We start from the raw sequence: 11,479 nt of genomic DNA on the forward strand, positions 1-11,479 counted from the left end.
TTCTAATTTGTCCCTGTTTATTTACACAGGCAAGCAGGCTGACATCCATCACTGGGATTCTCTGTGCAGAGGCTGTCTGTGTGAAAATCCTCATTACAGCTGCTCACTGACAGGAGCTGTGCTGGGCTCGCTGCCTTTGATCAGGCAGCTGCTGGGATGGAGCCTGGCTCAGTGTGACGCAGCCGCTGCCGCTGCTCTGCGCTCAGCAGCGCCTGGCAGAGACTGCAGCGTGCCCCTGCCACTGCACAGGTGCCTCTGCCACCACAGCCTGCCAGTAATCACCCGAGTGATGGGGCAGTGCTGGGCTGTCGGGGCAGCAGCCATGGGGGAAGTGGTTTGAGCGGGCTGCAGGGCAGAGCGGGAAGAACTGGAAGGAACTGGAGGATGGAACTGGATAATTTTTAAGGTCCCTTCCAACCCAAACCATTCCATGGCTCGAGGAAGCTAAACACCAGAACAATGAGAAAATTACCTGCAGAGTTTCCTCAAGGCCCATTAGAGCCACGAATTCGGCTGCCGTGGTTACTGATGGTCGCAAGGAACCATCACCACCTTCAGCTGGATTGATGATTTAATTGATACCTGGGCTCTGAGCTTTCATGTACCAAAATATGTCCATCATTTGGCAGACCTTTGCCCTTCATTTTTCATTAAAATCCATCTGTTCTGTTCCCAGTGTGTCACCCTGATGTGAATAACTTCTCTTGAGTGGTGTCTTCATTTGTAAAATGGTTTTTTTAATCCTGCTCCACCTGATAATGAATTAAACACTCTCTTAACATTCACACAGCACCTGGAGGATGGAGAGAAGTGCTGCTGATGATAAAATTACACTGTTATTTTATTTCACTCACTTCACAAATACACAGCAGCATCCTCTGGGCCCACTGAGCACCTTCATCCTTGTGCCACAATGGAGCCTGAGCCCTGTCCCCTGCACACACCCGGCCCCAGCTACAGCCTCAGGCACTTCCCAACCCAGTCCCCACCACGGGGGCCCAAGGTGGCCAGCATGGAGATGGCCAAAGCCCCACATGGCCTGGGAAGGTGGGCAAGGGGGGAAGTGGCCAGGTGGGGATGTTCCCTCTGTGTCACTGCTCCCTCTGTGTCACTGCCACCCTCCCCGCCCAGGGCAGGCAGTGCTGGAGCAGTTTGGGGCTGGTTAATGGCACGGGAGCCCTTTTATCCCTGATGGCATGGGTACATCAGGTGTCACATACGGAACACCTGTGTTCTCAAGGCTCCTCAGCCAGGTGGGATTTTCCCCTGGATTGGTCAAGGTAACCAATCCTACCATGCATGGTTCCATGGGGGCTGGGAACTACCCCCTGTGCCCTCTGCACAGCCCTTCCTGTGTGTCTGGGCCCCTGCACTGTGTTTAACCTGGATATCCCCTCAATCCTCTTAGAGAATCAGAGAATCTCCTGAGTTGGAAGGAACCCATCAGGATCAAGTCCAATTCCTGGCCCTGCACAGACCCCCAACAATGCCACCCTGGGCATCGCTGGCAGCTCTGTCCAAAGGCTCCTGGAGCTCTGGCAGCCTCGGGGCCGTGCCCATTCCCTGGGGAGCCTGGACAGTGCCAGCACCCTCTGGGAAAGAACCTTTCCTGATATCCAGCCTGACCCTCCCTGGCACAGCACAAACCATTCCCTCAGGTGGAGACAGGCTCAACAGGACGCAGGTGGGAGGGAAGCACTTCCTGGACCTCCTCTCCAAAAATCCCTCTGCTCCATGCCCAGCTCCGGGCCAGTGTTGCTGGGTGATGCCTCAGCAGAACCCAAGAGATGCCCAATTATCCACGGACCCGAGTGACCGGAAACCAGGGTAGTGGAGGAATTTGTAATTAAATTGCCATTAGATGGGTAACAGATTGTCTGGCAGCTGACAGTGAGTGAAAATGCTCCATTCTGTCATGTTTTATCAGCATGAAAACCATTTGCAAGTGCTCTAATTACATTCCTAATTGCCAATGTGATTAGGGACCTGCAGCTGTTCATTAAGCGTGTGTCACCCTCAGCCAGCAATCTGGAAGAGAGAATATTTAATTAATTGAATAGCACATTGGATGAGGAGATGGCCGGACCTGGAAGCTGGGAACCTTGTGCTGAGCAGAGCTGGTGGGCAGCAGCCTCCTCCTTCCAGCTCTGGGCACGGTGTCACACAGCCTCTGTTGGGAACCTAATGATCTAAAAAGGCAGGAGCTCTCCTGCCCTGATGTCCAGACAAATTTTTATCTTCTCAGCCGGTCATGCTTCTCATCAGTGGAACAGTGTGATCCACGTGGCTGCTGCTCCAGTGACCAGGGCTCAGCCCCAGAGAGGGACAAGGCCTTCAAGGTGCCCCTTTCCCTGACACTCTATCCCTCCTGGCCACTCTTCCCAGCCCTCCTTTGTTCCCAGCCTTCTTTTTGTCTGTACTTTTTCCTTCCTCAAACACACCGACAGCTCACGTGGGGTTTCCCGTTGGAGCAGGATGCCCAGAGCAGCTGTGGCTGCCCCATCCCTGGAAGTGTTCAGGGCCAGGTTGGATGGAGCTTGAAGCAACCTGGGATAGTGGAAGTTGTCCCTGTCCACGGCCAAGGGTTGGAACCAGATGTTTTTTAAGGTCCCTTCCAACCCAAACCATTCCATGATTCCATTTGCTATGGTTCTACTTCCAGCTCCCCCTTCTTGCCTGAGCAGCCACACAGAGAGAGGGAAAACCACAAGTGCATCCAGATCAGCTCATTTCTTCAAATGCAACATACTCCAGTGCCTTAAAATATTCCTGGTCACAACAGGGAGAGTCTTAGGAGGCTTCACCTTAATCCCTGTTTAATTTCCACTTAAGAAAATGTCACTGCAGATGTTTAATAAGAATTAATTCTGGGTTTTGCACAGTTACTTTCAATTAAATAGCCCCAAGTGTTCCATGACTCTTCAAACAGACACTAAAGCACATCGAATCCTGCTCCCCATCCATTAACTCCGGTGCTTCTGTCTCTGCAGCCTGGAGCTCCCAGTCCTGCACTCACTCCAGTGCTGAGGGATGATGTGGGGCTGCAGCTCCGGGCTGGCTCTATCCTGCCGTGGGCCTATTTGGGATGATGCCAGGTCCCTCTCAGCCTGGACATCATTTTATCACAAAAACTGGAGCTTTCTCTGAAGGGTGAGGGCTGCCTGTAGCCACAGTCAGGCTGTGAAATAATTCATGTGAGGGAGAGCAGAGCCTTGTATTGGGTCAAGGTGCTTAGAGGAGGGACACCCAGAGGATGTCCCAGCCCCTCTGCCCATTCTCTGAGCTCCCCACAAGTGTGCAAACCTTTCTCTGCCCCTGCTGCCCCAGGCCGGGGAAGTTGCTTTTATAAAAAATGGGAAGTAAATAAAAAATAGGGAGTCCACTAGAGAGCCAATTATTCCTCCTTTCATCTTCTTGCATACTTTTTTTCCCCCTGCTGCCTAAGTGCAGTGCTTTGCACTTGTCATTATTGAATTTTCTATCTTTGATTTTGGGCTATTTTTTCAGCATGAGGAGATTATCCTCAATTCCAAGCCTGCTTCTCTCCCTGTAAGCCTGCAGCACACAGGAACATGGAATCTTCCAGATTGAAAAAGTGCTCTGAGACCATCAATCCCAACCGTGCTCCCAACGCTGCCAAGCCCACCACTCTCCATGTCCCCAGGTGCCACATCCACAGGACCCATCCCCAGGCAGTGCCTCTCCCCTCTGCTGGGAAATGACTCTGTTTCACTTTCAGACACTTTTGGGGTGCAAGTGCTGACAGTGATGCTGGTCCCTGCCCAAACTGTTCTATTCAGCAGCTGCAGCCCCAAATCCCAGAAAACTGCCCCCATCAACCCCCATCCATCTCTACCAAAGGTACCCATGGAAATTTGGGCGCTCCAAGGAACCGCCTCTCTGAGCTGCAGCGCTTCACTGGGTGAGTGGCAGCAGGAGCATGTGACAGGAGAGGAAGGAAGCTGCAGCCTGATCAGGATGAAAATAAATTTTCTATTCACTGGTGAAAATGGGTTCAATAAATATCTGCCCCACCACAGCCATTTCCCACAACAAAGGCCTTCCTTCTCTCCCACTGCCCCTTCTCAGTGCTGGGACGATGTGGGTGCCGAGAGCCACAGCTCTGAAACCTTGGCTGCAGAATAAAAACACCTCCTAAAGTCGCCTTTTCTGCTCATCCTGTCCCCCCTCCCCCCAAGTAACTCCTAGGACCTTGATCTGTGGAGCTCAATGGAACTCACTGCAGCCCTCCAGGATGGAGTGAGGCACAGGAATCAGACAAAAACACCAGTGGAGAAGGAGATGGGAACACACAGTGTGGATTTGGCTGCCTCATCTTGGATGCTTCCTTTGGGAGAACCCTGGGCTTGGGCACCAGGCTCTGGAGCCAGGGAGCCCTTGCTCTGACAAATCACCTCCAGGACACAGGGCAAGGAAAGGCAAATGGGCATTCAGGTGTTCAGACCATCCTTGATCCTATTGCTCCATGGGATGGGCTCTTCTCCATTGCTTCTTGTATCCTCCCCCGCTTCCTGCTCCCAATTCCTCTCTCTCTCCTCTCCATCACCTCTCATATCCTCCCTTGCTTCCTGCTCCTAGTCCTTCTCCCTGCTCCCAGTTCTCCTCTCTCCTTTCCATCCCCTCTTGTACCCCGGCTCGGTCCCTGCTCCCTGTCCCTCTCCCTGTTCTCGGCTGCTCTCTCTGTCCCAGTCCCTCCCACCAGCTCTCAAACCCTCACTCACTCCCTGGTCCTGGTGCTCTGCTTGCTCCCCATGGCTCGAGCATCCTTTACCCGGGAGTTGCCCCTCGGCTCCATCTCCCTCTCCATTCCCCTTCCCTCACAGCCGCTGTCCCTTGCCACGTCCCAAACTCAGGACGACCCCGAGGCACGGTGTGTGTCAGCCACTGCCTGGGCACGTGTGTGCCAATTTCGCACCTCACGGCAGGCACGGGGGCTCTGCAGAGCCGATTGCCAGGAGCCAGCCCGCTCCTCCCCCGTGCCGGCAGCGCTAATCGACGCCAGGCAAAGCCCGGCTCTCATTAGCGCGGATTGCATCGTCCCCGCCCGTGGGTCACTGGAGTCAGACGGTGAATTCATCACAAGCAAAGGGATGAACGAGGCAGTCTGGAGCCTCCGGCTCTGCTCAGTGCCATCCTCTCCAGGGCTGGGACCCAATTAGAGCTGAGTGCCGCAGGCTTCCGTCCACCAGCACCACACTAAATGACTGCTCCTGTTCACATTAGAGCGCCTGGAGAGACACTGGGCAGCAATTACTCCCTCTAATTAATGGCCAGATTAAAACAGGGCTCAGTTCTACCCAGTAATTTGAAAATGAGAGACTCCATAACTCCCCAGCACATGAGAGCATCATCCTTATAAAGACCTTTTAAATTAAGATCTTTGAGCTACTGTTACACAGAGGCCATGAATTACTGTCTGTGTTTAAAATAGACACATTATTTATTGAACCCATGGAATTAAGCCTTTCTAGTCTGCTGGAGACCTCGAGCAGATGATTCAAAGCCTGGTGCTGGCAGCCCTGGCCATGCAGCTCGCTGGGGCCAGGCACAGCCAGGCTAATTCACAGCTCCAGGTTGTGCAGCATGACACAACATTAACCAGCCCAACTTCAGGAAATCAGGATTTATATCGTTTTAATTAGACTGGTCTCTTTAATCCCCAAGTGCACGCTGGACCAATGGTACACGGCGGCACAGAGGGGGGTGTTACCTCTCCCTCAGCCAGACCCACCTTGCAGGTTGCCATTAAGATTCACACCCACAATGACACCATCAGGCACATGCCTCATTCCTCCCAGGTCATCAGCGAGATCTTTGGAATGATTTTGAGAAGATAGACCTGAGGCTGTTAGAGAAAAGACCTTGAACTGAACACGTCAGAGGCTCTGCAGCATGTTTGGTATGCAGTATCCATGCTGGGGAGGGAACGTTCCTGTGCTGGAAAATGAGTCCAGAAGAGGAACGAGGCATTTGGAATATGTGATCAGCCATTGTGTCCCTCGAAGCAGGGAGGATGGGCACAGGCCAGCCCTGTGCCATGGAGTGAGGGACAGGAGGGCTCTGAGGCAGCGAGAGCTGGACGCGTGTCCGATCCATCCACAGCGTCGGGGCTGGCAATATAAATGAAATTTTGTGGAAGAAAATGGATGATGGTAAAATAGTTCAGCACAGAACTGGGCTGGTAAATAGAACAGGACTACACAAATGGAGGAGCCAGGGAAATGTCCTCTTTGTGCTGTTATCCTTCCCCATTTCCAAACCCTCTATGAGGTTGCAGCATGCTGTGCTGGCTGCCAGGGAAGAAATGTGATTTAAACAGAGACAAACTACCACAAAGGGGGTTTTGGGGGGGAAAAAGTAGTGCACATTCCCACCTTTAGCTCAACATCAAATGTGGCGCTTAAATCCCCTCCATCACCAAAGGTGCTTGACCTAAGCAAGTAATGGTGTGACATGGGAGCAATGGTGATCCCTGTGCCATTCCCACAGCATCCCCCAGCACAGGGAGGCATGAGCCACGTGGTGCACAACACAGGGGAAAAAAAACAGGGTGTTGGTGACACAGAAGAGCCATAGAGAGGGTGAGCAGGAGCAGATGCCTTTTTCCCTGCACAACATCCCAAGCTTAGTGCCGCTGGCTCCGGATCTGCCATCACTGCAGGATGCTGTTACATTGCTTCCAAAGATGCTTTTGTTGACCCAAGTCTTGAAAATTAAGCAGAAACTGCTACCTGGACAAAAAAATCAAGTCCCCCTCCAGTCCCCAGACACAGTCTTGGGTGGTGGTTCCTTGCCCTGTGAGGCTCTGGTGGCAGGGACAGCAGGGAGGGAGAGCCCAGCCCAGCCCCAGAGCCAGCGCTGTGCAGTAAATCACAGAACAACAACCCCCAGTGGCCCGTGGATCATTTATCATCCTGCATGCACAGGAAGGCACCAAGGGGATGATAAAAGTCTGTTCAGATTAATGGCTTGAGGAATTAGAGAGGAAGGAAATTGCATCAGCACTGGAATTCCTCAGCCCTGTGCTGGAAAACACCTCCCTGATGGTGATAATTGCATGAGCCACATAATCACACCTCTGCCATGTAACCCTTTAGTCTGGACGCTGTGTAACCCTTTAGTACAGATACACTCATATTGCACAAAGCTTTTCTTTTCTTCCCTAGCTCCTAGCACAGGTACTTTCCATCACCACCAACCTTAGGACATATCAAGGTTTTGTGCCGGTCTCCTTCCCTATTCCCCAGGCTGCTGATGCTGTGTCCTGATCCCAGAAACACCTTAAAGAAAATTAAAAATAAAAAGTAAGAGTTTTTTTTACAAAACCGTATGAAAAGCTGAAATAAAATTAATATACCTAAGGCAAAAAGAAAATAGTTGAAACCAGAATTCCCCCTTTCTCCCTTTTTTCCCCTGCGTGTGTACCCATATACACATATTTAGAGAACTTCAAACAATTTCCATTCCATTTCAGCTGATCTTTTAACTCATTTCCAAGCACTTTGTAAAATGAAAAGACATGGGAGCTCCTCCTCCTGGAAATGCCAAGACCCAGTTTCTGCATCAACCATTTCAAACCATTTATCCACTCAGCAGCTTTTTGGACCGAGGAGTCACTGAAGCTGCACATGCATCTGCAGGCAGCTGGATTTTAAATTAAAAAAAGGAGGCAAAGCTTAATCCACGGCTTCCAGGGGCTCTGCCCGTGAAGAGATGGCTGAGATGTGGCTGAGATGAGGAGAGGGGCCGGGCTGGGGTGATGAGCTCCAGCGGGGTGACGGGCTTTCCTTCTCCTGCATCCTTCCCAGCCCTGGTGGACCAGCCCTGGGGTCTCCAGCACGCGTGGCTGTGACACACCTCTCACTTAATCCCTTTGGACAGAGAGGGAGTTCACCCCTTCAGCCCCAGCTCACAGGCCCCTGCACCCTGCTGCTGCTGCCCGAGTGATTATTTCAGGCCTACTGGGAACAAAAAAAGGAATACAAAAGTAGAGGGTTTATTTACTTGCAGAAAAGGCAGCGCTGGAGCTGAGTTCTGGCAATAAGCACAAGGAATATAAATAGCACAGAGAGAGAAAGGAAATTCAGGACCTCTTTTGGGAAGCATGGCTTGGATGGATTTAACAGCTCTGGCTCCTTCTGATGGCATTGTGCTGGGACATCAGATTAAACCAAAAAAGCACTGCTTCTGCCCAGGAGTCATCAGGAGACAGCTTTTGCATATGAGCCGTGGCAGTAACTTCCCTCAGTAAAATCCATGGATAGCGATGAAGTTCTGGGACATTCACTCCATATTTCCATCTTTTATGGCAACAGTTGCTACTAAATAAAAATTTTCTCTCTTGTATTCATAGGCTGGTGACAGCCCCGGCTGCCACCACAGGCATGGACACATCCGTGGATTTCCAAACCCCCGTGTGTGAAACTGGACTGAAATGGGAGCCCTCTGGTGCTGCTGGCCTGGAGCAAAGGCTTGTGCTGGTCAGGGGCCTGTGCCTGGGCACAGCTCTCCTGAGCTCCTGTGTCTGCCTGGTGCTGGCTGGGAGCTCCAGGCAAGGGGGTCAGGGATGGAGTGAAAGGGATGTGGTGGGGACAGGGATCCCTTGGCATGGAGTCTTGGCAGAATAAAACACATTTTAACATCGTGTTGGCCTTGAATGAGTTCCCCCCTCTCCACATACCTTCCAAGGGTTTAGATCTAGATGACTTGACTGACCAGCTCATCCCCATGGACCTGCAAGAGACTGAGTGGCTGCTGCTGACACATGGGGACAAGATTATTATTGATTTTCCGATGAAAACCCAACAAAACAGCCAGAGCCAAACAACCTCCTAACCCCTCATCATGTTCTTGACATGTGTTTTCTACATTTCAACATTTTCTCCCCTCAGTACAGAAAGGGCTCTCAGACTCTGCAGCTGGCACAGCTAACCCCTCCACCCCCACAAACACACACCAGATCAAGGCAAAGTATTTCTTTTTCAGCCCAGTATTAAAGTAAGAAAATAAATAAAACCACTCTGGATTTCTCCAAAATAGGAGTATTACCATTTTCTTATTGAACTATTTCATTGGGATGGGGTTTGTTTCATTTTATTCTGAAAAAAACCCCACATCGCATTTAAGAACATCAATTTGGAAAGAGAAATAGGCTTGTTTTCCTTTAAAAAAAACACAAAATTAAACACTTCAGCAAAGTTGTTTTCCAGCAATAGGCCACCCAGTTCCTCTCACAAGCAGGAGAATTCTGCCTTCGCCAGGCCCCGCTCCAGCAGCTTCTGCCTTGTTTAAATTACAGTCAGAACCAATTACCACTGCCACCAGCCCAGCCTTCCCTCAGCTGCATTTTTTGTCTGACAGGGTAAAATCCTATTCATGCAGTATTTTGCAATAATTTTCTCTCTCAAAACAATTTCCCCCTGACTCCTAGAGACCTGATTTCAAGATTAATTTTCCTCTCACCAGCTTTTCTCCTTTCATTTCTTTTTTCTTTTTTTTTTTTTTTTTTTTTTTCTTTTCTTTAACTGCTGGGAAAAAAATAAAAGTTTTCTTTTCTTGATTTATCTGATTTCTCAGTGGTGCCAACCCCAGCCTTTCCCTTGCTGCCCCAGGGCGGCAGGCGCAGAGAGGAGGCAGAGGAGGGAATGCAAAGGGGGTTATTCAAGAGGAGAGGGCACTTTCTCACCCCATGAAGGGGATCTGATGGTTGATGGGATGCAGGGCAGGAGCACCGCAGCTGCCCCGATCCCTCCTACAGGCTGAGCCTTCCAGACCCTTCCAGCCGTCTGAGCCATGCTCAGACAAGCACAGCTCAGCTCTCAGCCCTGGCAATGCTGCTGCATACATGAGGAAAGAGGCTTATGGCAGTGCTCCATTAACAATTCCAATCTGCACTTCAGGCTTCTACCCTTTCCATAAAAACCTGTCCATACTTTCTGAGCCCATCATGGTGACAGAACAGCAGTTGCCAGAAGTGAGTTCCTGTGCTCCATACTCTCCTGTCCATGCCTAAATCCCTACAGGAAGCTGGAGACATGCTCCTGCTGTCCCAGCAAGATGGACACCAGCCCAGGAGGCTTTCCCAGGAATGGCTTCCCGTGAGGTTCTGCTCCTCACCCCCGGTGAGGCAGTGCCTGGATGGGGCTGGGCATGAGCCCTCCCCTCCCCTGGGCTCCACAGCACCAGGCTCAGGGCCCTCAGCTCCAGGGAGAAAAGGAGACTGGGACAAACTGAGCACAAGGAGTGCCACCAAGGAGACCTCCCTCATTTCCATTCACCCTCATCCCTCACCAGGCTCTGCCTCCTTCCTTTCGCTCTGCTCTGAGCTAGTCCAAGAGCCTCTTCCTTGCTGGTTTTCCCTTCCACCAATGAAGGTGGCTGCCATGCCTCCACTCAGCTGTAACCTTGGGAATAACAGTTATTTACCTTCCTAAGCTTACGTTGTTTGCCCAGTTACCGTGCTCACCAAACCTCTGCTAAAACAGAGCAGAGGAGCAGCCAAGTCCACCCACTGCCAGACAAGGGGGATGAGACTTTTTGTCTGCTGGAGAAGCACCCAGGGGATTGTGAGCAGCAGTGGCAGCCCCCTATCCTCCACCTGAGATCACCCTGAGCCCAGGCAGGAGACCTGCCCACACCTGGTGCAGCCTGGGGACACCTCTGCCTTTCCTGGAGGAGAAGCAAAAGTCACCCAGGGAGTCACAGCCACTGGCTGTGCCCGTGCCACTGCACCCAGCATGGAAAAAGCCAATTCCAGAGACAGAGCCTCTCCTGCTCCAGCCAGTGCCACACAGGAGGGACCAGCCAGAAGGGAGGGACCCCAGTGCACCCCAATCCCCTGGGTTGTTCCGAACCTCTGGCTCAGGAACTGCACTTTATCCAGGGGGAGTTTATTTCCTCCAAACGCTTTTTGGGTCACCTCAACAATACTAATGGCAACACTCTTATTTTCAAGCTTTTCTGCTAAGCTGAAGCACTTTCCCTCTCCTCTTGAGTCATTTAAAGGCAGTTAATGAAGAGTAGAAGCCCTTACCAGGTTTTTTCCCCACTATCATGTATAATAAATGCAGGTTTGATTAAATTTTTACATGCTGCTTAATGCATCAAAAAGGAATTTGCTATTCCCCTGGCAGCATGACAGAAGCCCCTCCTCAACACAGCACTCATTCCCTAGACTGATCTGCAGTGTCACTTCCATGGGAAGAAAAGCTGGCAGTGACAGTTTCCTGGGGGATGCCGAGACAACAGCTGCTCCAAGGTTTTCAATCAGCATGCCTTCATTTCACAACTCCAGTGCAAACATGTTTATGGTAAATAACCCATCTCAGATGGAGAGAACCAGGTAACCCTCCCATCTGTGCAAACACACATTTGTTCCTGGCAGAAACTTGGATTTTTGCTCATTCAGAGCCCTGTATAGCTGAGAAAACCCAAGGATCTGCTTAAACCAGCCTTATCC

Source organism: Anomalospiza imberbis, chromosome 14 (assembly GCF_031753505.1).
Source record: "Anomalospiza imberbis isolate Cuckoo-Finch-1a 21T00152 chromosome 14, ASM3175350v1, whole genome shotgun sequence".
In the NCBI taxonomy this organism is placed as follows: Eukaryota; Metazoa; Chordata; class Aves; order Passeriformes; family Viduidae; genus Anomalospiza; species Anomalospiza imberbis.